The sequence below is a fragment of the Ornithorhynchus anatinus genome, chromosome 12 (genome assembly GCF_004115215.2).
Source record: "Ornithorhynchus anatinus isolate Pmale09 chromosome 12, mOrnAna1.pri.v4, whole genome shotgun sequence".
NCBI lineage: Eukaryota > Metazoa > Chordata > Mammalia > Monotremata > Ornithorhynchidae > Ornithorhynchus > Ornithorhynchus anatinus.
In genome coordinates, this window is record NC_041739.1 from 55,500,883 (window position 1) to 55,528,868 (window position 27,986).

The window sequence follows — 27,986 nt, forward strand, 5'->3', positions numbered from 1 at the left end:
GAGGAAGAAGAGGAGGAAATGATAATAAAATGTGGTATTTATTAATTGCTTACTATGTGCCAAGCACTAGGCTAGATACAAGATAATCAGGGTGGAAACTGGATAGAGTTCCTTTCCTCCTTGGGGCTCACAATCCCCAAGGAAGGAGAACAGGCACTGAATCCCCGTTTTACAGACTAGAAAACTGAGGCCCAGAGAAGTGATTCAGCCAAGGACCCACGGCAGACAAGGGATGAAGCCTGGATTAGAACCTAGGTCCTCTGACTCCCAGGCTCTTGCTCTTTCTAATAGGCCTCATTTCAGGACCTGGAAGGTGGTGGCAAAGCAGTTTTTAGAATTCTCCCTACTCTGCTGCCTTGGATCAGAAATCTGGAGCCGTGCCCCTGTCCCTGTAGTCACCATCCCATCTGAGGCATGGGCAGGGGGTGCATGAGGATATCCCCTGCCAGGCTCACACGGGCTGGGCCAAAGGGGCATTCCAGCATGAAGCGTCGAATTCTGAGCCCTGCCAACTTCGTTAACATCTGCTTCACATGCCCGCTCCTCTCCTGCCTGACAGCCAATTTTGGCAGCCTCTTGCTTGGCCTGAGGGACGGAGGGGGAGGGGGGAAGGTGGGGAGAAAGGGACAGAGGGAAGGGAATGATGAAGGCGGGGTACCGAGGGGGAGGACAGAGGGAGGGGGGGATGGGGGATGGAGGCAAAGGGGGGAACAACCAACAGCTATCCTTAGCACTTATGTTTATGCACCTCAGCATTTTCACATAGTCTTATAATAGTAAAGTAATATAATAGTAAATACCACAGACTGATTGAAAAGACCACCTACTGAAGGACCTCATGACTGTGGGGAGATAAGGGTGAAAGGCTGGTGAGAGCTAAAGGTAGGCTTAGGGATACTGAGAAGATAAAAGAATGGCTCTTCCCTTTTTTTTAAATGGTATTTGTTAAGTGCTTACTATGTGTTAAATACTGTTCTAAGTGCTGGGGTACATACAAATTAATGAGGTTGGACAGAGTCACTTCCCTCATGGGGCTCACAGTCTAAGTAGGAAGAACAGGAAAACTGAGGACCAGAGAAGTGAAGTGATTCACTCAAGGTCACACAGAAAACATTTGGGAGAGTTAGGATTAGAACCCAGGTCTGACTCCAAGGTCCATGCTCTTTCCACTAGGCCATGCTGCTGCTCTCCTCACTCTTCCATTTGGCCAAAATCCAGAGCTATGGGGAAGAGGAAGAAATTTGTTGGATTGGCACCTGAGCCATTAGAAGCCAATCAATGACTTTACTCTGATGATCTACCTCAGTGCTTAGTCCAGTGTTTGGCACACAGTAAGTTTGGAACACCTACCATCATAATTAATAATAATGTTGGTATTTGTTAAGCGCTTACTGTGTGCCAACCACTGTTCTAAGTGCTGGGGTAGATACAGGGTAATCAGGTTGCCCTACATGAGGCTCACAGTTTTAATCCCCATTTTACAGATGTGGTAACTGAGGCACCGAGAAGTTATGTGATTTGCTCAAAGTCACACAGCTGCCATGTGGCAGAGCCAGGATTAGAACCCATGACATCTGACTCCTAAGCCTGGAGTCACTGAGTCACGCTGTTAAATGCTTTACATATACTACATATTTATATATATGTAATCTTTTAACTTCAATGATGAGGACCAGATCTTTTCTCCCTTCTGAAACACCCTCCACACTTTCCTATCACCTCACTCCCAAAGTGGGCACTAAAGTGCTGTTGCCACTGATACATTCAATCAATCAGTTGCATTTACTGAGCACTCACTGTGTGCAGAGCACTGTACTAAGTGCTTTTGGAGAGGATACTGTAACAGAGTTGGTAGGCATGTTCCCTGTCCACATTGAGTTTACAGTCTAGAGTTTGTCAACAGTAATAAATACTTAGAATGATTCCCTCAGATATTGCCTCCTTAGGTCCAAGGCCAGGCACTAAGCCTAAGAGGAACCATAATCAATCAATGGTATCTACTGAGCACTCACTATGTGTAGAACACTGTACTAAGCGCTTGGGAGAGGACAAAAGAATCAGCAGGCATGTTCCCTGCCCATAACCAACGGAAGAGGCCAATTCATCCAAATGGCTGACTCAAGACTAATCTGCCCTGCCAACCCAAAATCCATCAGCAGAGAAGTCAGTGGGCGAATGTCATCCCATGCAAAAATACACCCCTCTTTCAGCAAGTCTCCATCATACATCCTGAACGGGTTCATTTGCAACCCTCTGTCACTTCTTGAGTGAATGTGTCTGTTTATTACTTTATTACACTCTCCCAAGTGCTAAGTAGGGTGATCTGCGCACAGTAAGCACTAGATACCATTGAGATGAATGTGCTGCACAAAACAGCTTCTGTGCCCAAACACCCATCTGCAAAATCTTGGAAAAAAAAAAAGGGGGCTCATGATTAGGAGCCCAAAACGGTAAGTGAAAGTGACAAATGCAGCATTTCCCCCAGATGGCTCCGTACGCAGACAACTCTGGGTTGCGAGGTGTTTCCTCAGAAAGGGGAAATAACAATTCACTGCCTTCATTTAGTCACATGTGCATTGAGAACCGCACTGTGGAGTTATATAGGGGTTGGTTTCATCGGCACTTATGCACATATCTTTATACATTATAAATTACTTATCTATAGTAATGTCGGTCTCCCCTTCTGGACTGTAAGCTCATTATAAGCAGGGAATGTGTCTGAACTCTGGGGTACTGAACTTTCCCAAGTGCTTAGTATTCATTCATTCAATCTTATTTATGGAGTGTTTACCGTGTGAAAAAGTTTACCGTGTGAAAAGTACTACTCTAAGTGCTTGGGAAAGTACACTACAACAATAAACAGTGACATTCCCTGCCCACAACCGAGCTTACAATCAAGAGGGGGAGAGAGAGACATCAATGCAAATAAATAAAATTACAGATATGTACCCAAGTACTGTGGGGATGGGAGGTGGGAAGAGCAAAGGGAGCAAGTCAGGACGACACAGAAGAGAGTGGGAGATGAGGAAAAATAGGACTGAGTCTGGGAAGGCCTCCTGGAGGAGATGTCTTCAATAAGGCTTTGAAGCAGAGGAGAGTAATTGTTGGATTTAAGGAGGGAGGGTATTCCAGGCCAGAAGCAGGATATGGCCTAGGGGACAGCGGCAAGTCAGGCGAGATTGAGGTACAGAGAGAAGGTGAGCACTAGAGGAGTGAAGTATGTGGCCTGGGTTGTAGAAGGAGAGGAGTGAGGTGAGGTAGTGGAGGCAAAGTAATGGAGTGATTTAAAGCCAATGGTGAGGAGTTTTTGTTTGATACGGAGATGAGGTAGCTGAGGCCCAGAAAAGTAAAGTGACTAGCCCAAAGTTACACAAGAGAAAAGAGGTGGAGCTGGGATTAGAACCTAGGTCCTTCTGACTCCAAGGACCGTGCTCTATCCACTAAACCACGCTGCTACTCTAGGCTACTCTGCTTCTCGTGGCTTCAATTTATTCAACTGTAAAATGGAGGTAATTCTATATGTTATAGATACACACACATACATATGTGTGTATACATATGTGTACATACATGTATATATATATATATATATATATATATGTAAATCATAGATCATCATATTGGCCTCTCCCTATCGTGCAGGGCTGTTATGAGATTAGAACATGAGCACTGATGTAAAAACTGTTTGCAATCTAGCACTTCCATAATAGTAATAATAATGATTGTGGTATTTGTTAAGTATTCATTCATTCAATTGCATTTATTGAGTGCTTACTGTGTGCAGAGCACTGTACTAAGCATTTGGAAAGTACAATTCGGCAACAATAGAGAAAATACCTACCCAACAACAGGCTCACTGTCTAGAAGTGGGGGAGACAGAAAACAAAACAAGTAGACAGGCATCAATAGCATCAAAATAAATACACAGAATTACAGGTATATACACATCATTAAGAAAATAAATAGAATACATACATTATGTACACAACTGATGTGGGGCGGAGGGGTAGAACAGAGGGAGGGAGAAGGGGCGATGGGGAGAGGGGGAGGGGCAGAGGAAAAGGGGAGCTCAGGCTGGGAAGGCGTCCTGGAGGAGGTAAGCTTTCAGTAGGGCTTTGAAGGGGGGAAGTGAGCTAGTTTGGCGGATGTGAGGAGGAGTATTTACTAGGTATCAAACACTGTACTAAATGCTGGGGTTAAGATTCAAGGCAATTGCGTTGGACACAATCCCTGCCCGACAGGGGCTCACAGCCAAAGGAGGAGGGAGAACAGGGATTGAATCCCCAGTTTACAGATATGGAAACTGAGGCACAGAGAAATTAAATTTCTTGCCCAAGGTCACACAGAAGACAAGTGGCAGAGCTGTGATTAGAACTCTACCTCTTTCCACTAAGCCACAATGTTCCTGGGATGTCACACTCAGAGTACAAATCTAAAATGTACTTCTAAAATCTAAAATCTATCAACCCCACCTAACAGCCAGAATTTAAAAAGTGCCTGGAAATTCCTCTTGGATTTGGTTCTCTCTCTCATTCTTCACCCTATCCTCCCCTCTATCAGTGCAGGAATTCCCCTTCTGTATCTTCCCCGCAAATCCTCTCTATATAAATAAATACTGCTTGATAAAGTTGTCAGAGAGTCTCTTATTTATTTAGCAAAAGAGCTATAATTTGGGGCATTTGAGGAGTTAGGAACATTAAATCTCTTTTACGATCAATAAAATTTGCCCACCTGCTTATTTATCCATCCCATCCTCACAGCACACATCCATCTTCGCTGCAAGACTGACTGAGTCAGTGGTCCGGAGATCGAATGGGTAAAGAAAGACGTAGCAGACTTAATTGAGCAGCAAACAGAATGAGCCATAAGAGAGTATTTACAACCCAGGTGAAAAATCAAACTCTATAGACAGCTGCTTAAAGGATAAGGTCTGAAAGCTTTTATATAGATATTAAATATATTTATATACATTCATTTTTATTTTTCTGTGCTATCCAGGGTCCCCGAAGGCCAGCATTTACTTGTTAAACAATGACAGAACACACTTTTTTTTAATCCTCACAATGTCCCTGATAAGGCCAGATCCTGGAAGCTTTGTAGTTTGGTGAAAGGATACAGGAGGGGAGTCAGGCGACCCAGATCCTACTCCCAGTTCGGCCACAGACCCGTTGTGACCTCAGGCAAGTGACATAACTTTTCTGGAAAATTACCTCATTTGTAATATTAGCATTTATGTGTTTTGTGCCATCTCCAGCCCATATGGATATAGATATGTATGTTAATATATATGTGTAAAATATATACATATATATGTATTTGTAACATTCTTGGTGCCTCAGTTGCTTCATCTATAAAATCATCAATGGTATTTACTCACTAAGTATTTACTATATGCAGTACTAAGCACTTGGGAGAATACAACAGAGTTGGCAGACACATTCTCTACCCACAATGAGCTCACAGTCTAGAGAGAGCTATAACTATAAATAATTTATAACACATTTAAAATGGAGATTAATACTGTGAGCCTTATGTGGGATGTGAACTGCACCCAACCCATTTATCTTGTCTCTACCTCAGGGCTTAGAACAGTGCCTGGCCTATAGTAAGCATTTAACAAACACCATTTAAAAAAACACCTAAAACACATATGCACTCACTTGCATACACACAAACACACACAATTAGAGGAGAATTTGGCAGGAGCAGATCAGTCATTACAAATGTGTTCAAAATGTTTTTCAGGGTTTCCATGAGTCACTTCTATGTCAGCATGACTCCGTCAAGAATTACCATAACCAGTTCACATCTCCTCTTCAGCCAGCTCGGAGTGTCTTTCTGTTTGTTCATCACAAAATAGATTTACATCCCTCCTGGAGTTCTAGCACGGCTTCAGGGACCTTGCCTCTATTCCTGTAAGCTTTTGTATCTCTCTCTCACACACACACATACATATATTGGATGTTATTATATATCTTTTATATATATTTACTTGTATATATCAATCACATCTAATCATACATTTGCATCCACTTATGGGAGACACAATATTTAATAATGTGAGCCTGCCTGACAGAATTGTCTTCAAATTCCTGTTTTTTTCCTAACACCAATACAGCCCATTTATTTTCCATGCTTTAAACAAATTGGGGTGTTTCCTTGTCCGGTTTCGAAGCATTAGACAAGACTGCTATGAGTAGTTTGGTAATAGGAGGATTTCTTTGCCCTTTTTTTTACATTCATCTCCCTTTCGCAATAATTGCCTGAACAAATCAATTAATAGTATTTATTGAGCACTTCCAGTGGGCAGAGCCCTGTGCTAACTGCTTCAGAGAGAGTAAAATACAACAGAGTTGGTAGAAAGGTTCCCTGTCTGTAACGAGCTTATGGTCCAGAGGGCGAGCTCACAGTCTAAATCGAAACTAAGCCTCCAAAGAAATCAATCTCCAAAACACGTTCAGAGGAGGATGGAAAGGAGTGAATTGGGACCAGTCCCAGGAAAGCAGGACTTCCCCGCTTCTCAACAGAAACCCTATCTAAAAAGAGCAACACCCATCCATGCATCTTAAATTGGAGCTTGGGGGAGGGCAACCATTCCAAGTGGCAGCTGTATGTTTGCACAGCGTGTAAAGGAGCAACAGGACAATCAGCCCATCTGTGATAACGGAGAGATACCCTGGAGATACACTGGATACTGTTTGTGATAACGAAGAGATATTACTAATGAAGCCTCCAACTGCACCGAAACAAAATGTATCCCTCACTGACCCCTGCCACCCACAACTGATCCAAAGGAATCGGTTTCCCCCCTTCTTGCTCTATCTTCATTCATTCCTGAATGACAGAATCAAACTGGAGAAAAGAGACATTGTGGAATCTACGGGGAGAGATAACTGCCAAAGTCCCATCCCAGCCCGTATATCTCCATCTCTGTCATCCATCCATCTTGCCGCCGAACCGTTGCCCGCATCCTGCCTCTTGCCTGGAATGCCTTCTGACCTTAAATCCAACAGACAATTACTCTCAATGAAGGCACATCTCCTCCAAGAGGCCTTCCTGACTAAGCTCCCATTTCTTCTCCCACTGCATTCCACCTCACCCTGACTTGCTCCCTTTATTCATCCTCACTCCCAGCCCCACAGCACTTAAGAATATATCTGTCATTTATTAATATTAATGTCTGTCTCCCCTCTAGACTGTAAGCTCTTTGGGGGCAGGGAATGTGTCTGTTTATTGTTATAGTGTACTCTCCCAAGTGCTTAGTACAGTGCTCTGCACACTGTAAGCACTCAAGAAATACGACTGAATGAATGAATGAACCCCCAACACCAAGGGTGCCTTCATAGAGGCTTTTATTCCAGGGCTCTGGTGGTCAGAACCAACATTTTTTTTTATGGTTTCTGTTAAGTCCGGCACTGTACTAAGTACTGGGGTAGATACAAGCAAATCAGGCTAGATACGGTTCATGTCACACATCAGCCTCAGAATACTAATTCCCATTTTCCTGATAAGGGAACTGAGCACCAAAGAAGTGAAGTGACTTGCCTCAGGTCGCACAGCAGACAAGTGGTGGAGCCGGAATTAAAACCCAGGTCCTTCTGACTCCCAGGGCCGTGCTCTATCCATTAGGCATCACTGCTCGGCTTGGCTTGTCAAAAAACCCTCTGGTCTCTTGAGTAGTGCTAGCCATTGTAATTTTCACCCCAAATGAACCAGCTAATCTATGTTTTCTATACTGGGATCAAATGCTTGGAAAAGGTTGGGTGGATGTGTTTCATTTCGCTGGGGAAGAGGCAAGAGAAAACTCCATATAAAGAAGGCCAGGGACTTGGCTAGCTTCAGCTGTACAGAGAAACCCACACTCCAGATGCTGAGTCCAATTCAATCAAGTCATTATATTTATTGTCTACTGTGTGCAGAGCACTGTACTATGCACTTGGCAGAGTATCATAAAACAGAGTTGGGAGACACGTTTCCTGCCCTCGATGAGCTTACAGTCCAAAGGGGGAGATTGACATTAATAGAAATAAATGACATATATGCTGTGGGACTGAGGGAGGGGTGAATAAGGGTGCCAATCCAAGTGCAAGGGCGAAGCAGAAGAGAGTGGGAGAAGAGGATATTCATCCTGAGGGTGAGCCAGAGTTGAGGGTGGTTGGTGGGGAGTCTAGTCCACCTCCTTCCCACCCACCCCCAACACCCCCACTGTCATGGAGGGAGGAAAAAGGAGGCAGCTGTGTTCGTTAAATGAAAGGAGGGGGTGGGAAGAGAAGGTGTAGGTCAGAGCCCTAGACAGAAGACCAGAGAGGAAGCAAGCGAGACCAAATAATTGGGGGTGGAGGGGAGAGGGAATAAACGGAGAGGCCGAAGCAAGAGAAGGGGAGAACCAGGGAAGCCAGAGAAAGTACAAGAAAATCCCTGGAATAGTCCGTGAGACCTCGAGAAAAATTGTTTAAAGCAAACAAATGCACTGTGTCATACTGGGGATCGACTGGCTTCCTGCTTGGCAAAAAAGAATTGAGAAAGTCCCCCTCTAGTTTCCATTTTCTCCTAGTGCTGGGCACGGGATTTCACACAGGCTCAGACAGAACATCAGGCTATGAGTTATTCCCCTAATATTTAGGTCACGGCTGGTAACCCGGACTTGGCAAGTGAGCAACTGAGGCATAGTGTCCTTTGTAACCTTAGTAAGCCCAGCCCCACGGTACTTCGGGGAAAATTCTGATACTCTCCTTTATTCAGTGCTTACTTTGTGTGGAGCACTGTAATGCCTGCTTGGGAGAAGACAATACACACGTTCTCTGCCCCCGAGGAGCTTGGCCCCTCCTACCTCACCTCACTAATCTCCTACTACAACTTTGCTCCTCCAATGCCAACCCTCTCACTTGTAACTCAATCTTGTCTATCTCGCCGTTGACCTCTCTCACCCACGGCCTGCCTCTGGTCTGGAATGCCCTCCCTCTTCATATCCGACAGACGACTGACTACTCGCCCACCCCATCCAAGAGGCCTGCCCTGACTAAACCCTCTTTTCCTTTTCTTCCACTCCCTTCTGTATTCTGGCTTGCTCCCTTTATTCATCCCCCCTCCCAGCCCCACACCACTTATGTACATATCTGCAGTTTTATTTATTTTTATTAATGTCTGTCTCCCCATCTAGACCGTAAGATCACTGTGGGCGGGGAATGTGTCTGCTATATTGTTATACCGAACTCTCCTAAACACTTAATACTATGCACTGCACACAGTTGGTGCTCAAATATAACTGATTGAGCAGAGGAGGAAACATATTAAAATAAATTATGAATATGTACATAAGTGCTGTGGGGCTGAGGTTGGGGTAAATAAAGGGAAGAAATCCAAATGCAAGGGTGACGCAGATCAGAGAGGGAATGGGGGAAATGGGGGCTTAGTCAGAGAAGGCCTCTTGGAGGAGATGTGATTTTCATAAGACTTTGAAGGTGGAGAGAGTGATCAACTGTCTTAAAAAGAGGAGGGAGTCTATTTCCCATCTCTTACTTGAGACTATCCCTAATCTACTTAAATGTCTGCCTTCCCCTGTAGACTGTAAGCTTCTTGGGGGCAAAGAATGTGCCTGCCAACTCTGCTACACTGTACTTTTCCAACACTTTGTACAGTGCTCTGCGTACAGAAAGTGGTAATTGTTCAGCAGGTAGCACATGTCAAGCACTGTTCTAAACACTCTGGGAAAGACATGAGATAGTCAAGTCAGACCAAGTCCCTGTCCCACATAAGAATCATATCAATCGACGGTATTCATCGAGCACTTTAGTATATGCAGGGCACTGTACTAAGCAGTTGGGAGAGTACAATGCAACAGAATTAGCAGACAGGCTCCCCATCCATAATGAACTTGGAGTCTGGAGGGCGAGACAGACAATGATATATATAATTTATGATATGTACCATTAAGAAAAATAGAGAAAAATAAAAATAAATAAAAAATAAATATTCCACCTGAAAAGTCCTTCTCCAACAGTCCTGCAAGCCTGATGTGATTCACGTCTCCTTGATGGAGTCTCCCTTATCAAAAAGGAGGATAAAGCTTCAAATGCCCAGGAAATAGACCTATGAACATAATGGGACAGGGCACTAATGTGTAACCGAGGTAAGGAAAAACAAAACAAAAAAATCACTCCATTGCCTCAAAGACCCAGGCAACCTCCTAACCATGTGAACAGGATCCAATCTCAGCACTAGGCTGGAATGACAAGCAAAGGGCAGAGACCCTGCCTGGAGAGGAGAATCACAAGTTTCCCAGGGGGTCTGTATAGCCCAAGAACCCCCACTTCGGAAGAACCTTGGCTGAGGACACTGAAGAAACAAAGGTTAGTTCAATATTCTTAAAGGACTGACTGATGCAGACATAGAAAAGCAGCACGGCCTAGTGATAGAGCCCGGGCCTGGGAATCAGAAGGAGCTGGGTTTTAATCCCCACATACTTGTCTGCTGTGTCACCCTGGGCAAGTTAGTTCACTTCTCTGTGCCTCAGTTACCTCATCTGTAAAATGGGGATGAAGACGCTCAGGTCCATGTGAGACAGGGACTGTGTCCAATCCGGTTACCTTGTATCTGCCCCAATGCTTAGTCCAAGTGCCTGACACAGAGTAAGTGCTAAACAAATACCATTTAAAGACAAAAAAAGAGTTAAGGGAAATAGGAATCCATTACCTTGCTCCTTTCCTTTACCAGTTCTCTCCAATGATTCATTTATCCAGTCGTATTTCTGGAGCACTTACTGTGTGCAGAGCATTGTACTAAGCCTTGGGAGAGTACAATACAACAATAAACAGACACAGTCCCTGCCCACAGGCCTATTTCTACCAGGAATCTTACCCTTTTCTCAGGGGGGGTGGGCCCCAAGGCTGTTGAATCGAGGCTCTTCCCTCACAGGAAATAGACACAGGTCGTTAACGACCAGTCTAAGTGTTACTGCCGCCTTAAATCCGAAAGTCCCTCCCACCCCCCTCTTCCCTGCCGGCGGTCAGTAACTGACAAATAAGCTCGAAAATAGCCCCGGACAAGCTTCCTTGCAGGGGCCAGAGGAGGCCTGAGCTCCGGGGGTGGACTGGCTTCATCTGCAGCTGTAACAGCAAAGAGCCCTGGCGAGCAATCAGGCAAGAGGGAGTCTAATTTAGCCCTGAGCCGGGGGAGGTTAATTTGCCTGAGATGTGATCGGATTGACAAGCCCCTGGGTCAGCAGTACGGTTGTTTCGGCTACAGTGTATTAGATGCATTCTGGAAGGACCTCGTGTTATGGGAAAAATCGAAAAACCGTCAACTGTTGATTTCGTGGGAATTAGCTTGGGGGTGGTTCATTTATTACTAATAATGATGATAATAACAATTGTGGCATTTGTTAAGCACTTACTATGTGTCAAGAACTATTCTTGGCACTGGGAAAGATAGACAACTGGGGCAGACACAGTCCCTGTCCCTCATAGGGCTCACAACCTAAGTAGAAGGGAGAGCAGGGATTAAATCCCCATTTTGCACATAAAGTGACTGAGGCATGGAGAAGTGAAGTGACTTTCCCAAGGTCACACATCAGGCTTGTGGTGGAACTGGGATGAGAACATAGGTCCTCTGACTCCTAGGCCAGTTCTCTTACCACTAGACCCCACTGCTCCTTATTTGAAGGTATCAGCAGCACTGACGCTTTTCCTCTAGACTATAAATTCACCCTCTAGACTGTAAGCTCACTGGGGGCAAGGAATGTGTTTGTTTATTGTTATTTTTGCACTCTACCAAGTGCTCAGTACAATGCTCGGCACACAATAAGTGCTCAATAAATACGACAACAAATTTTTCAATATAAATTCCTGTATTCATAATTGTGACATTTGTTATGCAATTACTGGGTGCCAAGCACTGGACTAAGCACTGGGGTAGATATTAGCTAATCAGGTTGAACACAGTCCCAGTCCCACACTGGGCTTACAAACTAAGTAGGAGGGAGAATGAGTTTTAAATTGCCATTTTACTGATAAGGAAACAAGTATAAGTGACTCACCCAAGGTCACACCGCAGCAGGTAAGGGCAGAGGTGGGAACCACAGCTCATTCACTGACCTCTAGGACAGACATGGAGAGAAAGGATGTCACTGTGGAGCACTGGTCTGGGCCCTAGTCTACTGAGGCCTCGGGCTGGTGATCAGGATGTGAGAAAGACAATGGGCTGTCCCCAATGTGTTGATGAATTCAGCTCCCTATTTGCCCACCCAAGCCTGTATAAAGGCAAAAACAAAGGCCTTGCTTTGAGGTTGACCAGTTGCTTCACCAGTGGCCTGGCTAATTTGCCAAATGGCAAAATGGTGAAAATGGTGAAAAGGCGTAAATGGTGGCCCAGAGATCTCCCACAGATCAGGGCCGATCTGGAAGGTCTTTCTCTCTCCCTCCCTCTCTGTCTCTCTCTCCACCCACCCCCTTAGCCCCCTCCAAGAGGGTTCACATCCACCCAGCAGATGAATAGACAAGCTATTTTGAACCCGCGTCTGCTCATCAGATGGCAGAGGCTGAGTCAAACTGGTGTCACTCCGGGGCACCGACCCCAGGGGCCAGACACAGCCCTCTCCCTGCTAACACGGAAGGCTAGAATTAGCCCATCTGCTCATCAGCTATTTGAGCGCAGCGGGCGGGGTGGGGGGTAGAGTGGCATGCCACAGATCAGCCTCGGCGCCGATCTGCACCGGAAATCTAGACCACGATGATTGTCCAGGCTGGGCTTGTGTGGGTCTGACATAATCTTGGCCAGTGCTTCATTAGGACCCTCCCCTCACTGCCTTACCACTGGACCTGCTAGCAGGTCCTCTGAGGGGTCAAGACCACTTGTGGCTAACAATCCACCAAGCCCTCTGAGGGGCCAAGACTGCCTGTGGCTGACAATCCCCCAGGCCCTCTGACGGGTCAAGACCATCTATGGCCGACAACACCTCCATCACCCACAGTGGGGTATTTCAAGCCATTCCTGGAGAAAAAGACACAGCCAAACTAACTTTTTTAATGGCATTTGTTAAGTGCTTACTATATACCAGACACTGAGCTAATCTCTGGAATAGAGACAGGCTAATCAGATTGGACATAGTCTATGTTCCACATGGGGCTCACAGTCTTAATCCCCACTTTACAGATGAGGTAACTGAGGCACAGAGAAGTTAAGTGACTTGTCCAAAGTCACACAGGAGATCAGTGGATGAGTCATGATTAGAACCCAGATCCTATGACCCTCAGGCCCATGCTCTTTCCATCGGGCCAGGATGTTCCTCACTGAAATCACAAGGCTGGTATTTATTGAGCCTCTAGACTGGAAATTCCTGGTGGGCAGGGAACATATCTTTCAACTCGATTGTACTGTACTCTCCCAAGCACTTAGTACAGTGTTCTGCATATACTAAATGCTCAATAAATATCAAGTGAGCCCTCACTATGTGCCAAACACTGTGCTGAGAACTGGGGTCCAATCGGATGGGATCCAATCCCTGATTCCTGTGGGGGTTTGCAATCTGAGAGGGAGTAAGAACAGGTACCTTGGCTCCATTTTACAGATAGGAAATTGAGACACAGAGGTTTAGTAACTTGCTCGAGATCCTTCAGGAAGTCCAGGGCAGAGCCGGGATTATAAAACCAGTCTGCTGACTTTCAGTCCTGTTTCTTTCTTTTTTATAGTACTTTTTAAGCACTATGTGCCAAGCACTATACTAAGCACTGGGGTAGATACAAAAATCAGGCCCCACATGGGGCTCGCAGTCTAAGTAGTAGAGAAAACAGTTATTCAATCCCCATTTTACAGATGAGGGAACTGAGGCCCAAAGAAATGAAGGGACTTCCTAAAGGTCACACAGCAACAAGTGGCACAGATTGGAAACCAGTTCCTTCTGACTCCCAGGCCTATGCTCTATCCACTAGGCCTCTCTGGCTCCGGATAAAAAGGAAAAGACAGCCAAAGTTGTGTACTTCTGTCTGTATGTAGGTGAGGGTGTGTAGGGGGCCCTCCTCCTGGCAGGGAAGGCTAGTTGCCCTGCTGTTTTCATACAGGCAGTAGCCCCTCCTGTGCTTAGTGGAGGCCAGCCTGAGGTGACTTTAAGCATCTGTTTATCAAAACCATGGTTTTTCCAGCTGCAGAGATTCCCACCTCCCACCCCACAGGAGCACAACAAAGATGATAAAGACCCCACTGGGGTGGGAGAGTGGGGAGAGAGGAAAAAAAAGTTTCCACCCTTAAGTCAGGTGCTCATCCCTGCCTGGGGGCTGGTCGCACTCTAAATTCAATGAGTTCTAAATCTCCTCTTCAGAGCAAGCAGAGAAAGAAAAAAGAATTGTAGGAAAGGAAATAAAAAGATAAACCAAGATCCCAGGATATAGCAGCCGCCAGAGGAAACAAAGAGATGAAGCTAGTAGGGCATATTCATTCAATCCTATTTATTGAGCCTTACTGTGTGCAGAGCACCATACCAAGCACTTGGGAGAATACAATACAACAATAAAAAGACACATTCCCCACCACATTGAGCTTGCGTCTAGAAGATAAGCAACCACCAAAGAAAATAAAAAGATGAAGCATGGGCCACATTGGAGACCGAGCATTACAGGGGCTCTGAGATAAACCAAGATCCCAGGATGCAGCAGCCACTAAATGGTTTGTCTTCGGGGGAGGAAGACGACATGGCAGAGGACTCCAAGTGTCAGCATCTAGAGCCCCCTCTGCGTAGCCCTCAGGCTCTCCGATATCCGTGATTTTATTTCTATTAAAATCTGTCTCCCTCTCTAACCTGAAAGTTCACTGTGGGCAGGGAATGTATCGGTTATACTGCTCTGTTGTACTCTTAGTATGGTGCTCTGCACACAGTAAGCAATCAATCAATACCATTGATTGACTGGCTGAGGGACAGGGAAGAGGAGAGCTTTTAAAGGGCGTAGCCAAGGGCCCAGGCTAGGGATTGCCACAGAGTCCAGCTCTGATACTCAATTTGGTCTTCAGAGCTGACCGACACCTACAGACTATCAACCTACATTAGTAAGAGCAGTTGCAATAATCGTAATAGCATTAATAGGGGTGGTAATAATAATAGTCATAGAAACAGTAGATATAATGGTACAAGTAATGGTAGTGATTATAATAATAATAATAATACTCGATTTGACATTTGTTAAGTGCTTACTATGTGCCTGGCACTGCCCTAAGCCCTGGGGTGGATACAAGCAAATCGGGTTGGACACAGTCCGTGTCCCATATGGGGCTTATGGTCTTATTCCCCATTTTACAGATGAGGGAACTGAGGCCCAGAGAAGTGAAGTGACTTGCCGAAGGTCATCCCACAGACAAGTGATGGAGCCGGGATTAGAACTCAGGTCTTTCTGACTCCCAGGCCCATGCTCTTATCCACTAGGCCACACTGCTTCTTCAGGGGAGGCAATGGTAATAATAGTAGTAGAGAGGGTAGACTTGTTCCCTGCCCAGAGGGGTCCCCTCCTATTCTCCATCAACACCCACTTTTTTGGAGAAAACATTTGCTCCCACGGCTTCAACTACCATCTCTCTACTTCTCTGCAGTCTCGCATTTCCTCCTGCTTGGCACATAATAAGCGCTTAAGAAGTACCATAGTTATTATTATTATCCTGCTTCTGGCCTAGAACACCAGCCGATCACTATCTCCACCTTCAAAGCCTTATTAAAAGCACATCTTCTTCGAGAGTCCTTCCCTAACTAAGCCCTCGCTTCCTCATTTTTTTAATGGTATTTGTTAAGCACTTGCTATGTGCCAGGTACTGTCCTAAGCAATGGGACAGACAGAAGATAATCAGTTTGGAAACAGTCCCTGTGCCACCTGGCATGTACAGTCTTAATCCCCATTTTACAGAAGAGGAAACTGAGACACAGAGAAGTGAAGTGACACAGCGGACAAGTGGCAGAGCTGGGATTAGAACTGAAGTCCTTCTGATTCCCAGGTCCATGCTTTATAATAATAATAATGATGATGATGATGATGATGATAGCATTTAAGCACTTACTATGTGCCAGGCACTGTTCTAAGCTCTGGGGTAGGTACAAGGTAATCACACTGTCTCACTTGGGGCTCACAGTCTTAATCCCCATTTTACAGATAAGGTAACTGAGGCACAGAAAAGTTAAGTGGCTCGCCCCAGGTCACCCAGCAGACAAGCGACAAGGCCAGGATTAGAACCCATGTCCTCTGATTCCCAAGTCCATGCCCTTTCCCCTAAGCCTTGATGCTTCCTGCTGCTTCTTTATTCATTAGGCCATGCTGCTTCTCCAGTCTAGAGAGGGCTTCTGACCTGGAGGGGGCTTCCAGCTTGATGGAGGCAAGGCCTGCATCTGTGATTATCCCAATATAAAATGAACACTTAAAAAGACAAATCTGATAAGAGCCCAATAAAATACCTCCTGCTACACCCACAGATACACACACTACACTCTCTTTTGAACTCGGTAGCAAGACTGGGAACCCCTGGAGAGTTGAAATTCACTGAAAAACTAACCAATCCCCCACCCAAACTCTACTTCATCCATTAATTTCTACCTCCAGCTGATCCCAGTTCTTCGAGCAGCCAGCTATACCTGTTGGAATTTTTGTTGCCCGTCATTTCCTCCAACTCACACCCACATTGGTGGTGGGAACGCCAGTCAGTCAGTCAATTTTATTTATTGAGCACTTACAGTGTGGAGAGCACTGTACTAAATGCTTGGGAGAATACACTAGAACAATATAACAGACATATTCCCTGCCCACAACGAGTTGACAATCTAGAGGGGGAGGCAGACATTAATAGAAATAAAATCACATATATGTATAGAAGTGCTGAAGGGCTGGGATGGGGTACGAATCAAGTGTTATGGGGTGGGAAAATAAATGTCCAAGAGGCAGGCACACAGCCAGACAGGGGAGTAGGGTAGAAGGCCTGGAAAAGCCACACACTGGATAACCGGAACTGTACTAACAGGAGTCAGTCAGTCAGTCAGTCAACTGAATTTATTGAGTGCTCACTCTGTGCAGAGCATTGTACTAAGTCCTTGGGACAATACAATACAACAATAAACACACACAATCCCTGCCCACAGCCAGCTTACAGTCAAGAAGGGGAGACAGACATGAATAAAACTAAATAAATGACAGATATAGACTTAAGTGCTGTGAGGCTGGGAGTGGGGATGAATAAAGGGAGCAAGTCAGGGTGACGCAGAGGGAGAGGGACAAGAAAGGAGGGCTTAGTCAGAGAAGACCTCTTGGAGATGTGCCTTCGACAAATCTTCGAAGGTGGTGACAGTAATTGTTGGATATGAGGAAGGAAGGTGTTCCAGGACAGAGGGAGGACATAGGTGAGAGGTCGGCAGCGAGACAAACGAGATCGAGGTACAGGTAGAAGGTTAGCCTTGGCTGCCAACCTCCCAAGGACGCAGGAGGGCAGTTTGTGCCATGTTCTTGGCCCGCTCTCCCTGGCAGAGCCCGGAAACCAGACCTCTCCACCAAATTCAGCCTAGTGCAATAGAATAGCATCAAATTGGTAGGGCAGGGGTTGGTAACATGATCCAAGACTCACATACTGACCTCTCAGGCCGCCTTTCCTGGTGAGGCTATAAAGAAGAGAGTAGCTAAGGTACACCAGAGGTCACAAAGTCTCTGGTCAAGGTTCATTATCAATCACTCCTGACTCTGCCCACTTAATGCTATATGGTCTTAGGCAAGTCACTGATTTCTCTGTATCTCAGTTTCTTCATAGGTAGAAAGGGGATTCCATATCTGTCCTCCCTGTGAGCTCCATGTGGGACAGGATCTATGTCTGATCTGATCACCTTTACTTTGCATATATTAAGCCTCAAAAACAATTATCACTATCATTATTATTAATGAGCATTCATTCTGTGAAGATCAGCGTTTGGGGAGTAGAGTGGAGATAGTAATGAAAGATTTTGAATTTTTTCTATGTGCCCAGGTAAATAATTTTCAGAGTTACCTTTTGCATCCTATTCAATGAAAGTGTACCTAGTGCTAATAGACTACAGATGTAATCTCATTGTGCGCAGGGAATGTGTCTGTTTATTGTTGTATTGTACTCTCCCAAGCGCATAGTACAGTGCACTGCACACAGTAAGCACTCAATAAACACAACTGAATAAATTAATGCTTGGGCTCACAAATCTGCCATTATCTATGCTAAACTGAAAAAGACTAGTCACCCTATTGGTCAAGGAAGGGAAGGGCTTCAGACAAGATAAACAGCAGTTAGCTGCACAGTGGAGAGTCCCTTGAAATTAATGCACCTATTAGAAGTCACTAGTGCTTATTACTACAGTGCTAAAATACAGGTGTTGGCAGTGATGCACAGTTTAAGATGGTCTAAGAGGTGGCAGAAATCAAGTACTTCAAAGAGCTCATCACTAAGCTTGTGAGGAAAGGAGGTGTCAAGTGAAGATCTGAATGAGAAAACCTGGCAGCCAACTCTTTTTTTAATGTCTTTGTTAAGCACATACTACATGCCAGGCATGGAACTAAGCCCTGGGGTAGATACAATCGAAGCAGGTTGGACACAACCCCTATCCCACTGGAGCTCACTGTCTTACCTCCCATTTTACAGATGAGGTAACTGAGGCCCAGAGAAGTGAAGTGATTTAAGCAAGGTCAGACAGCAGACAAGTGTCGGAGCCAGGATTAGAATGTCAGTCCCTTGGACTCCCAGGCCCGTGCTCTATCCACTAAGCCACGATGCGTCTTCCCTACCCAGCATGGAGGAACAGAGCAGCAAGGGAGCCAACATTGAGGAGAGATGAGCTGCCAAATAAACACAGCTAGGATGGAGAGATAACCAAATTACCAGAGACAAAGAGACAGACCAATGGACAGAGACAGAGAGGCAGAGACAGACAGAGACTGACAGGTTGAAAGACTGAGACAAACCGAGACACAGAGAGAGAAACAGACCCTTTGAAGAACAGTTTGGCAGTTGCCCCCAGGGCCCCCCACCCTGAGTGTTAGGGAGGGTCCATCCAACGTCTTTAAACTTTCCCCTGTGCCTCAGACAAGCTTATCCATTCATTTACCCCACCCTACTTGAATCGAATGATGCTTTTGGCCTGAGTAACATCCTGTGGCAGAGCAAACACTTCTAACAGAAAGCGAGTCCCAACCTAAAAAAGTTTCCTTCTCACGTTCAACTTCTCTAAAGAGTTGAGCAGTTCCTCCAAACCCAAACGCTATCAATCATATTTATTGAGCGCTTACTGTGTGCAGAGTAATAATAATAATAATAATGTTGGCATTTGTTAAACGCTTACTATGTGCAGAGCACTGTCTCTAAGCGCTGGGGTAGATACAGGGAAATCAGGTTGTCCCAAATGAGGCTCACATTTTACAGATGAGGTAACTGAGGCACTGAGAAGTTAAGTGACTTGCCCACAGTCAAACAGTTGACAAGTGGCAGAGCAGGGATTCGAACCCATGACCTCTGACTCCAAAGCCCGGGCTCTTTCCACTAAGCCACGCTGCTTCTCAGTACTCTTCTAAGCACTTGGGAGTATACAATGTAACAGATGTGATAGATGTGTTCCCTGCCCACAAGGAGCTGACAGTCAAGAGGGGTTTTACTCTTCTGAACCCAGGAATCGCCTTCCTGATTGGCAATGACTTTTCTCAAACAAAAGAGTAAGTCTAATGATCCCTTCATTTGGAGCTGTTTCACCTGGAGCATCTGTCCTCTGACAAAGTCAATCCTTGAACATGCCAAAAGTAAAACTTGCTCTGATTGGGCTTTTCCAACAGAGCAATAGAGACTAAGGACCTGGGTTCTAATCCTGCCTCCACCACTGTCTGCTATGGCAAGTCCCCTAATTTCTCTGAGCCTCAGTAACCTCATCTGTAAAATGGAGATTAAGACTGTGAGCCCCAAGTGGGACAGGGGCTGTGTCCAGCCTGATTACCTTGTATGTACCCCAGTGCTTAGAACAGTGCCTGCCACATAGTAACTGCTTAACAGAGAGCATTTAAAAAAAGTTCAGGGCCAACATAAAAGGCAAGATGATATTCAGCTGCTATCTACTACCATACTGGGACAGAGCACAATGATCAAATTCCAGTTCAATTCCAAAAATGATCACTAAATTAAAGGCACTTTCTCCCACAAAGTCTACGGATGAGGCGTCTAACTGTTTAAACCAGCCGAACCCAGGGAACCCGTCCACCAACTGTTGCATTGTACTTTCCCAAGCACACTGCTCTGCACACAACAAGCGCTCAGTAAGTGCCACTGACGGACTGAACGCCAGCAAAATCAGTATCTGCAAAAGGTACTCCCAGCCTCCAATAAATACAGATTATCTTGTGCATCGAGTATTAAACTTGGCACCCTTCTCGAATCTTTAGAGTGAAAAGATCACCTGGAATCACCTGACCAAACATGAGAATGGCAAAACGCAGTTGTCCAGGCCAAGCAAGCTGCATCACCATACCCAGGATTTCCCATCAACGTCCCAACTGGGGTGACACAAGGACTTATCTTAGTTACATGAGAAGTAAGCGAACGGTTCCTGAAAGATGGTAACAAGTCGGATGGGTCTCACGCCAAAGCAGGGGCAACCTTGTCTAGTCACCCCAACTCGATGTGTCTCTATTGCCCTGCTGTGGAAAAATATGAAAAATAGTATGGCCTAGTGGATAGAGCCCAGGCCTGGGAGTAAGAAGGACCTGGGTTCTAATCCCGGCTCTGCCACTTGTCTGCTGTGTGACCTTAGGTGAGTCCCTTCAATTCTCTTCCCTCATCTATAAAAGGGGATTAAGACTCTGAGCCCCATGTGCCTGTTTACTTGTTTTGATGTCTGGCTCCCCACTTCTAGATTGTAAACCCATTGTGGGCTGGGATTGTATCTCTTTATTGCTGAATTATACTTTCCAAGCGCTTAATACAGTGCTCTGCACACAGTAAGCACCCAATAAATACGAATGAATGAATGAATGAATGAATGAATGAATGAATGAATATGGGACAGTGACTGTATCCAACCTGATTAGTTTGTATCTATTCCAGTGTTTAGAACAGTGCATGGCATAGAGTAAGTGCTTAACAAGTATCATAAAAACAAAAACAAAACCAAAGTAAACATCCTGGCACAGGGCTTCTACCCTTGGCAGCCTGGGTCCATGTCGAATCTCTTCTGAGATGGGCGGACCCCCAAATTTCCCTCCTGCCCCCACAAACCGGCTGGGATTGGCTCACTGGAAGCACTGCACATTTATAGGAACCGAGGGGCAGAACAATACAGTTCTTTGCTTCCGACTGTCACGGCGTCATTCTTGTGGTCGGCTATGACACATCCTTTCCTATGACGCATCCTTTCCCGCCAGGGTCCATTCACGGAGCTGGCTAGGGCGGCATTCCCAGGATAAAATCAGCTGTAAAAGCTCGAAGTTGGAAGGGATTGCTCACATCCCACTAAGAAATCCATCCAAACAGTCCGTTAAGCCTCCTGCTCTTCTTCCGAAGATCGAGGCCCATCGCCAAGAGAGGGATGCTCCTCCCTTCCTCGGTACAGTGCTCTGCACATAGTAAGCGCTCAGTGAATCCCCCTGATTGGTCGATTCTCCTCATAAGCAATGCACCAATGAGGAAGGGCACATACTGAGCAACTGGGAGTTTCAGCTCAACAGCTTCCGGCTCAGAGGCATGGACACTCTCCCAGCCCTTAGTAATAAATACTATTAAGTATTGTCTGCTGGGTGACCTTGGGCAAGTCACTTAACTACTCATCTACAAAACACCAATTCGATCCATGTTCTCCCTCCTACTTAGATTGTGAGCCCCTTGTGGGACTGTACCTGACCTGAATATCTTGCCATTACCCCAGTGCTCAGTACAGTGCTGGGCACATCATACGTGCTTAACAAACACAATTAATATTATTTAGACCTTCATAATTGCATTATTCTCTCTCAGCACGGGGAACATTCTTCTTGGCCAGGCTCAGCCAAAGTCCAAGGACAGAATGTTCTTTTCACCAAGAAATTACCATTGCATTTTCCTCCTGTCGGTAAAATGCCAACTACTCTCCTCGATGGTTCATTCAAGCCGGATCTGCCCCCTTAACTATGAATTATAACCAAAGAGGAGAAACTCGCAAAAATAATAATTGTGGTACTTAAGTGCTTACTATATGCCCAGATGGTGTCTTCAGCACTGGCATAGATACAATTAGAGAAGCAAATTGGCCTAGTGGATAAAGCCCAGCTCTGGGAGTCTAATCTGTACACAGGGCTCCGTAATCTGGCTCTGCCACTTGCCCGCTGTGTGACCTTGAGCAAGTCGTTTCTCAGTGCCTCAGTTAGCTCATCTGTAAAATGGGGATTAAGACTGTGAACCCCATGTGGGACAGGGACTGTGTCTAACCTGATTAGCTGTTTCTACCCCAGCGCTTAGAACAGTACCTGGTACATACAAAGCATTTCACAAATACTTCTAAAAAAGAGAGAGAAAGAACAGACACTCCCTGTGCCAAATGGGGCTCACAGTAAGGGACTTAATCCCTATTTTCTTTTATAAATGAGAAAGCTGAAGCATATAAAATTCAAGCGACTTGCCCAAGGTCACACAGTAGCCAATTGGCACAACAAGGATTAGTACTGAGGTCTCCTGTATTTTAGACCTGTGATCTTTCCACTAGGCCTCACAAGAAACAGCTTTATGAGCTGCTTCGCTGTTTTCAGTCAATCATATTTATTGAGCGCTTACTGTGTGCAGAGCACTGTACTAAGCGCTGGGGAGAGTACAACATAACAGAGTTGGTACCGTAAGGGTGCTGACCACATTTCTGAAAGCCAAAGAATGAAAAATCCTCCGGTGAAGTGTCCCCCATTGTGGGCTGGGAATGTGTCTGTTTATTGTTGCACTGACCTCTCCCAAGCACTTAGTATAATGTTCTGCACACAGTAAGTGCTCAATAAATGCAATTGAATGAATTTCCACAAAACCTAGATAAAAACACACCCAAGGAAGGGTCACTGTTGGATCGCAATTTCCATCCTCCTGAGATCTTGCTCCTGTAGAAAACGGTGCTAATGCCTTCATAAATAACTGATAAGGAGAAAAAATTGAAAAGAGTTTCATGCTCTTCCACCTGCCTGGCCCTCCAGATATTTTATTTAACAACTCTGCAAGAGATGCTATCAGATCCAGACTCGACGGGAAAAAAATCCACTCCCCAATGTAGGAGTGGGGGTTCCATTTCCCCAGCACCTTCCGGAATGACTTACTGGTCCATAGACCATCCTACTGCCTGGACCACATTTACCCCTTCAGTCTTAGTAATAACAACTGTGGTATTTGTTAAGCGCTTACTATGTGCAAGGCATCGTACTATGTGCTGTGGTAGATATGAGGTAACACTAGGTAACACTGTTGGTCACAGTCCCTGTCCCACGTAGGGCTCACAATCTTAATCCCCATTTTACAGATGAGGAAACTGAGGCCCAGAGAACTGAAGTGATTTGCTCAAGGTCACACAGCAAACAAGAGACAGAGTCATAATTAGAACCCAGGTCCTTCTGACTCCCAGGCCCAGGCTCTAGCCACTAAGCCAGGCTGCTTCTTTTCTTCCCAGAGATGAAAACAGAACAGAGAAAGAAGAGTCAGATCTGGTTTCCAGCCTGATGGTTTATGGGCCAGTAGGAGGGAAGACAGCAGGTTTTGTGTATATTTTAAGTGGAAAATAAACATCTTCCTGGTCACGCCTCTCCCTCAATCACTTGGAAACTCACACTTCAACCTGCTCTCAGTTTGTTACTTAGTCCCTTGGGTTTGTCAGTTCTGTCCTTTCAATTTTAATTCTGGAATATTCATCTAGTTTGTTAGCTTTCTCCATCAGGATATGAAAAATTGAAAGAGTCTTCATATGTCGAGCATAAGTAGGATTTGTGATAATGGTTTTCATATGAAGAGCTCACTACATGCTCCTGAGCCAGAAGACAAGAGGTGAGATGACATTTAAACTGCAACAGGAGAGACTTAGGAGAGAAGCAGTGGCCTAGTGGAAAGAGGACAGGCCTTGGAGTCAGAGACCTGGATTCTTATCCTAGCTGCGCTGCTTGTCTGCTGTGTGACCTTGGGCAAGTCACTTCATGTCTCTGTGCCTCAGTTTGCTCAGAGGTAAAATAGACATTAAATCCTCCTCCCTCCAACTTAGCCTGTGAGCCCCGTGTGGACCAGGGACTGTGTCCAACCTATCCTGTATCTACACCAGTGCTTATTACAGTGCCAGGCACATAGTAAGTGTTTAACAAGTACCATGGAAAAAAAAAAGGGTAAACAGTAGAAAGAACTTTCTGAGCCTAAGACGATATACCCAGAGATACATGTAGTCATCCTTCATTTCTAGAAAATACTGTTCTTGATGAGAAAATCTCATCCATTACGGCTGAAAAGACCATTGCAGAGAGTGAAGCCCTCCTCTCCTTCCGCTCCCTTCTACATCACCCTGACTTGCTCCCTTTATTCATTCCCCCTCCCAGCCCCATAGCACATATGTCCTTAACTGTCTTTTATTTATATCAATGTCTGTATTCCCCTTCTAGACTGTAAGGTTGATGTGGGCAGGCAAAATGTCTGTTACATTGTTCTATTGTACTCTCCCGAGTGTTTAGTACAGTTCCCTGCACAGTCTAAGCACTCAATAAATATGACTGACTGAACTGTCTGCACTTAAGGACAGACCCTTGCAGGGCTCATAGGTCTGCACCTTTCCTAGCATCCTCCCGATCAGGGAGAATAAAGTGTTCCTTCAGAGGGTTGCTCAGACACGACCCCACTTCCATCCCCTACCCCAGGGCTGCCTTATTAACAATTGATTGAACCATCAACATCTGGACTCCATACTGGCCCAGGAATTGTTTAGATAAGGGAAGGAGGGTGATCTAATGGAAGTCGCACAGGCCTGAGAAATCAGAAGATTCTTTTTATGGTATTTCTTAAGTGTTTACTGTGTGCCAGTACTGTGTGCACTGTACTAAGCCCCGGGGTAGATACAAGATAATCAGGTTAGACACAGTCCATGTCCCACATGGGGCTCACAGTCTTAATCCCCATTTTACAGATGAGGGATTTGCCCAAGATCATCCAGCAGAAAAGTGGCGGAGTCAGAATTAGAATTAGAACAGTGTGGGTTCTATCCACTAAGTCATGCTGCTTCTTGATGATAACCATGATGATAATACAAGCATTCTGCCCTTTAAAGTAAACCTGGTTTAGGTCTATTTGGGTCGGGATTGTCATCATTCAATTCCCCAAGTGTGAGAACAGTGAATTCTGTGAAGTTTGTGAATTCTGAACAATCTTTAAGATGAACGACATATTAACGACCCCTTCTTCATCCAAATGGGAGCCCACATGTCATATTAATGACAGAGAGGAAAGAGCCTGAGGCCCCTTGAGTGACAGGAAATAATGGAAGGGCTTATTTTACCTCTTAGCCCTCTGCAACTTCTTGCCTTTTAATCTTGGGTTTAATGTGAAACAGCCCTGAGCATAGGAAATGAAACGGAAGAAAGCTGTTCACTTTCTCTGCAGATGAACTTTATGGGGAGGAAACACATCACACTGCCCATTCGACAAACCAGGGTTTGAAAAAAATTGAATTGTAAGAGTAAAAGGAGGATCTTCTTCATGGAAGATAACCCACACATTTATCTAAGGGCTTTCCTTAGCTTTGGGTCAAATGATGCAAATACTACCTTAGGAGGCATGTGATCAACTCGATGTGGAGCTAAACTTTGAAAGCACTAGAGGTGGGAAATTGATCAGCCCAACTGCATAAAATAAAATTCTGATAACCAACTCGGAGAGAAATCTCCATTCTGACGGCTGAGAGGAGACTTTAGCTTCATCGGGCATGAAACCGAAACCATTTGGGCTCATCAAAGCAGACTGGGTTCTTTCAGAGCTACCGCATTAAGGCCGAGGCACTGAAACCATCAATTGTGGATTTCTCTCCTGTACTGTGGCCAAAGAATGTTCTGGGTAAATGTTCCTTTCTAGGTTCTGCTCTAATTTAACAATTAACCACCTGCCACCCACGACCTTCAAACTCCAACCTACATCCACTGATCACTTACTGAGTAGAAGTCATCCTTGATTTCAGGCATTTTGAGGTAAAATCAAACACACTTGCGGCATTTCTAAGTTGACATCCTGTTTCACCTTTAAAACACATTGGTTTTGACACTAAGCCTTCCTTCCGGCCACTCTGAGGGCCTAAGCAGGGAGGGGGAGGGTAGAGAAGCCACTGGGAAATGGGGTAACCAGTTTGAAAGCCTCAGTATGGAGGAAGAGGGCAAGGAGGAGTGACGCAGGGAAACTTCACCTCATCACCAAGTACATTCACTAGGCAAGATCGACACTTTAATTAATCAATCAAGCCTATCGTAGAACCTCTCTCCTCAACTGAAAGTCAATCAATCAATTGTATTTGAGTGCTTACTATGTGTGGAGCACTGTACTAAGTGCTTAGGAGAGTGCAATATAACAGAGTTATATTGGACAAGCACTGGACTAAGTGCTGGGGTAGATCAGATCACAGAGTACCTCAAAAGGGTGATATCAGGATGACTTACAAATCATGGCATCAGGCGTTATGTAGGTAGATTCTGAGAATGCTCAGCTTACAACTTCCCCCAATTGTTTCGATCTGGTGGTTTGGACTGCCTTCACAAGCCATTTTGTTTCCTTAGATCATGAAACTCCACCTCAGAAAAATGGCAGGAAAAAAAAAGCCGTCTATAGAATTGACAAGTGGCACTGTAGCCTTGAGCTAGAAAGAGTTACAAGCAGAATAGATCTCTGTCAAAGCAAACGGGATTTGAGGTAAAATGAATCCTGTCCTGAAAAATAATTAGCCAGCTCTGACCTACGTCTACACCTTTAAGACTGAAAACACAACCCTAGCTATTCTGAGGATCATCTGCAGGTCAACCCTGGAATTGGGAATCAGTTCACAGTATGGATAGAATAGGTCAGGATCTGTTAGTTCGATCACTGAGTCTCCTAATTATCACTAATGTATCACAGAACACAAATGACCGCATCACTTCACTCCCGTTAGAAGTCATGCTCCTAAAATCCAGATCTCTGTCCCCTCAGCACCCCCACCGGTCTCCCCAGAATAACGGTACCCTCCTTCCCTAATAGCATTCCCGTTTTCCTGCGTTCATCACCGCCCGGCCACTTCAACCAGGTGATTCCCCGATGGCCGTTCAGGAATTGATGGCCACTTGCAAAGCTGTTTCCAGAATCTTTCCGGGGAAGCAGGATGGAACGAGAGCCCCGAAGACCATAGCAGGATACCACTACCTCTTGGGGCTTTCGCCCCTAACGCCGTTTTCCACGACCCCCTTCAAGAGCAAAACTCACGATTTGCCGCGCTCCTGCTCCTGCCAGAAGACGAAGAGATCAGAAGTTGGGTCCCAGAGGTGACCCCATCAAACAGCCGGCCAAAGTCCGCGGGGAACCTAAGCATCAAGGAGGCTCTCTTTCTGCGGCCACCGAGAGTCTTTTCCAGATCGACGCCCCCCCCACTTTTCAACCCCGCCTGCCTGGGAACCTGGAGACCCACGGCTCCGCTTCTCCCGACATCGCTGCACGGACGTTTAATCTTGTTATGTGATAAATAGACCTGCCGCATGTGCCATATGGGATACAGTCAGTGGGCAGCTGGAGTCGTTTCCCAGATCAGCGGTATCCCCTCCGGATCCCCGGGGCACCCCATCCTGGGCCAGCCGGATGGGAATCCTTGGAAATCTGCCCCAGATCTAAGAGAATGGGATGCAGCGGCAGCCAAGGGGGAGATGGTCCGCAAAATTGACAGGGCTCGGCTTTCTGCTTTCCAAGACACCACCCTCCTCTCCTCTCCCTTCGCCTTCACTACTCGCCTACAAAAACTAAAGGCAAACCTTTCAACAGCCCAGGGTTCACCTATA

General features: G+C 45.5%; 1 protein-coding gene and 1 long non-coding RNA gene across 7 annotated transcripts in view; one reads left to right on the top strand and one right to left on the bottom strand.

The window, feature by feature from the left end:
- Window positions 1–27,986, bottom strand: part of ARHGAP24 (Rho GTPase activating protein 24) — a 299,225-nt gene that overhangs the window by 218,232 nt on the left and 53,007 nt on the right. Inside the window, exon 1 of one of the 6 annotated variants that reach the window (XM_029077191.2) lies at window positions 10,693–10,779. The exons of 3 other annotated variants lie outside the window; for them this stretch is intronic. The gene's annotated coding sequence lies outside the window, so the exon portion shown is untranslated. Of the gene's footprint in view, window positions 1–9,978; window positions 10,083–10,692; window positions 10,780–27,986 lie in introns of those variants that run through there. 2 more of the 6 variants (XM_029077187.2, XM_029077190.2) reach the window with 2 other exon arrangements.
- Window positions 20,392–23,747, top strand: LOC114815687. The gene is made up of 2 exons (XR_003763489.2): window positions 20,392–20,542; window positions 23,621–23,747. It is a non-coding gene; the product is annotated as an uncharacterized LOC114815687 (long non-coding RNA).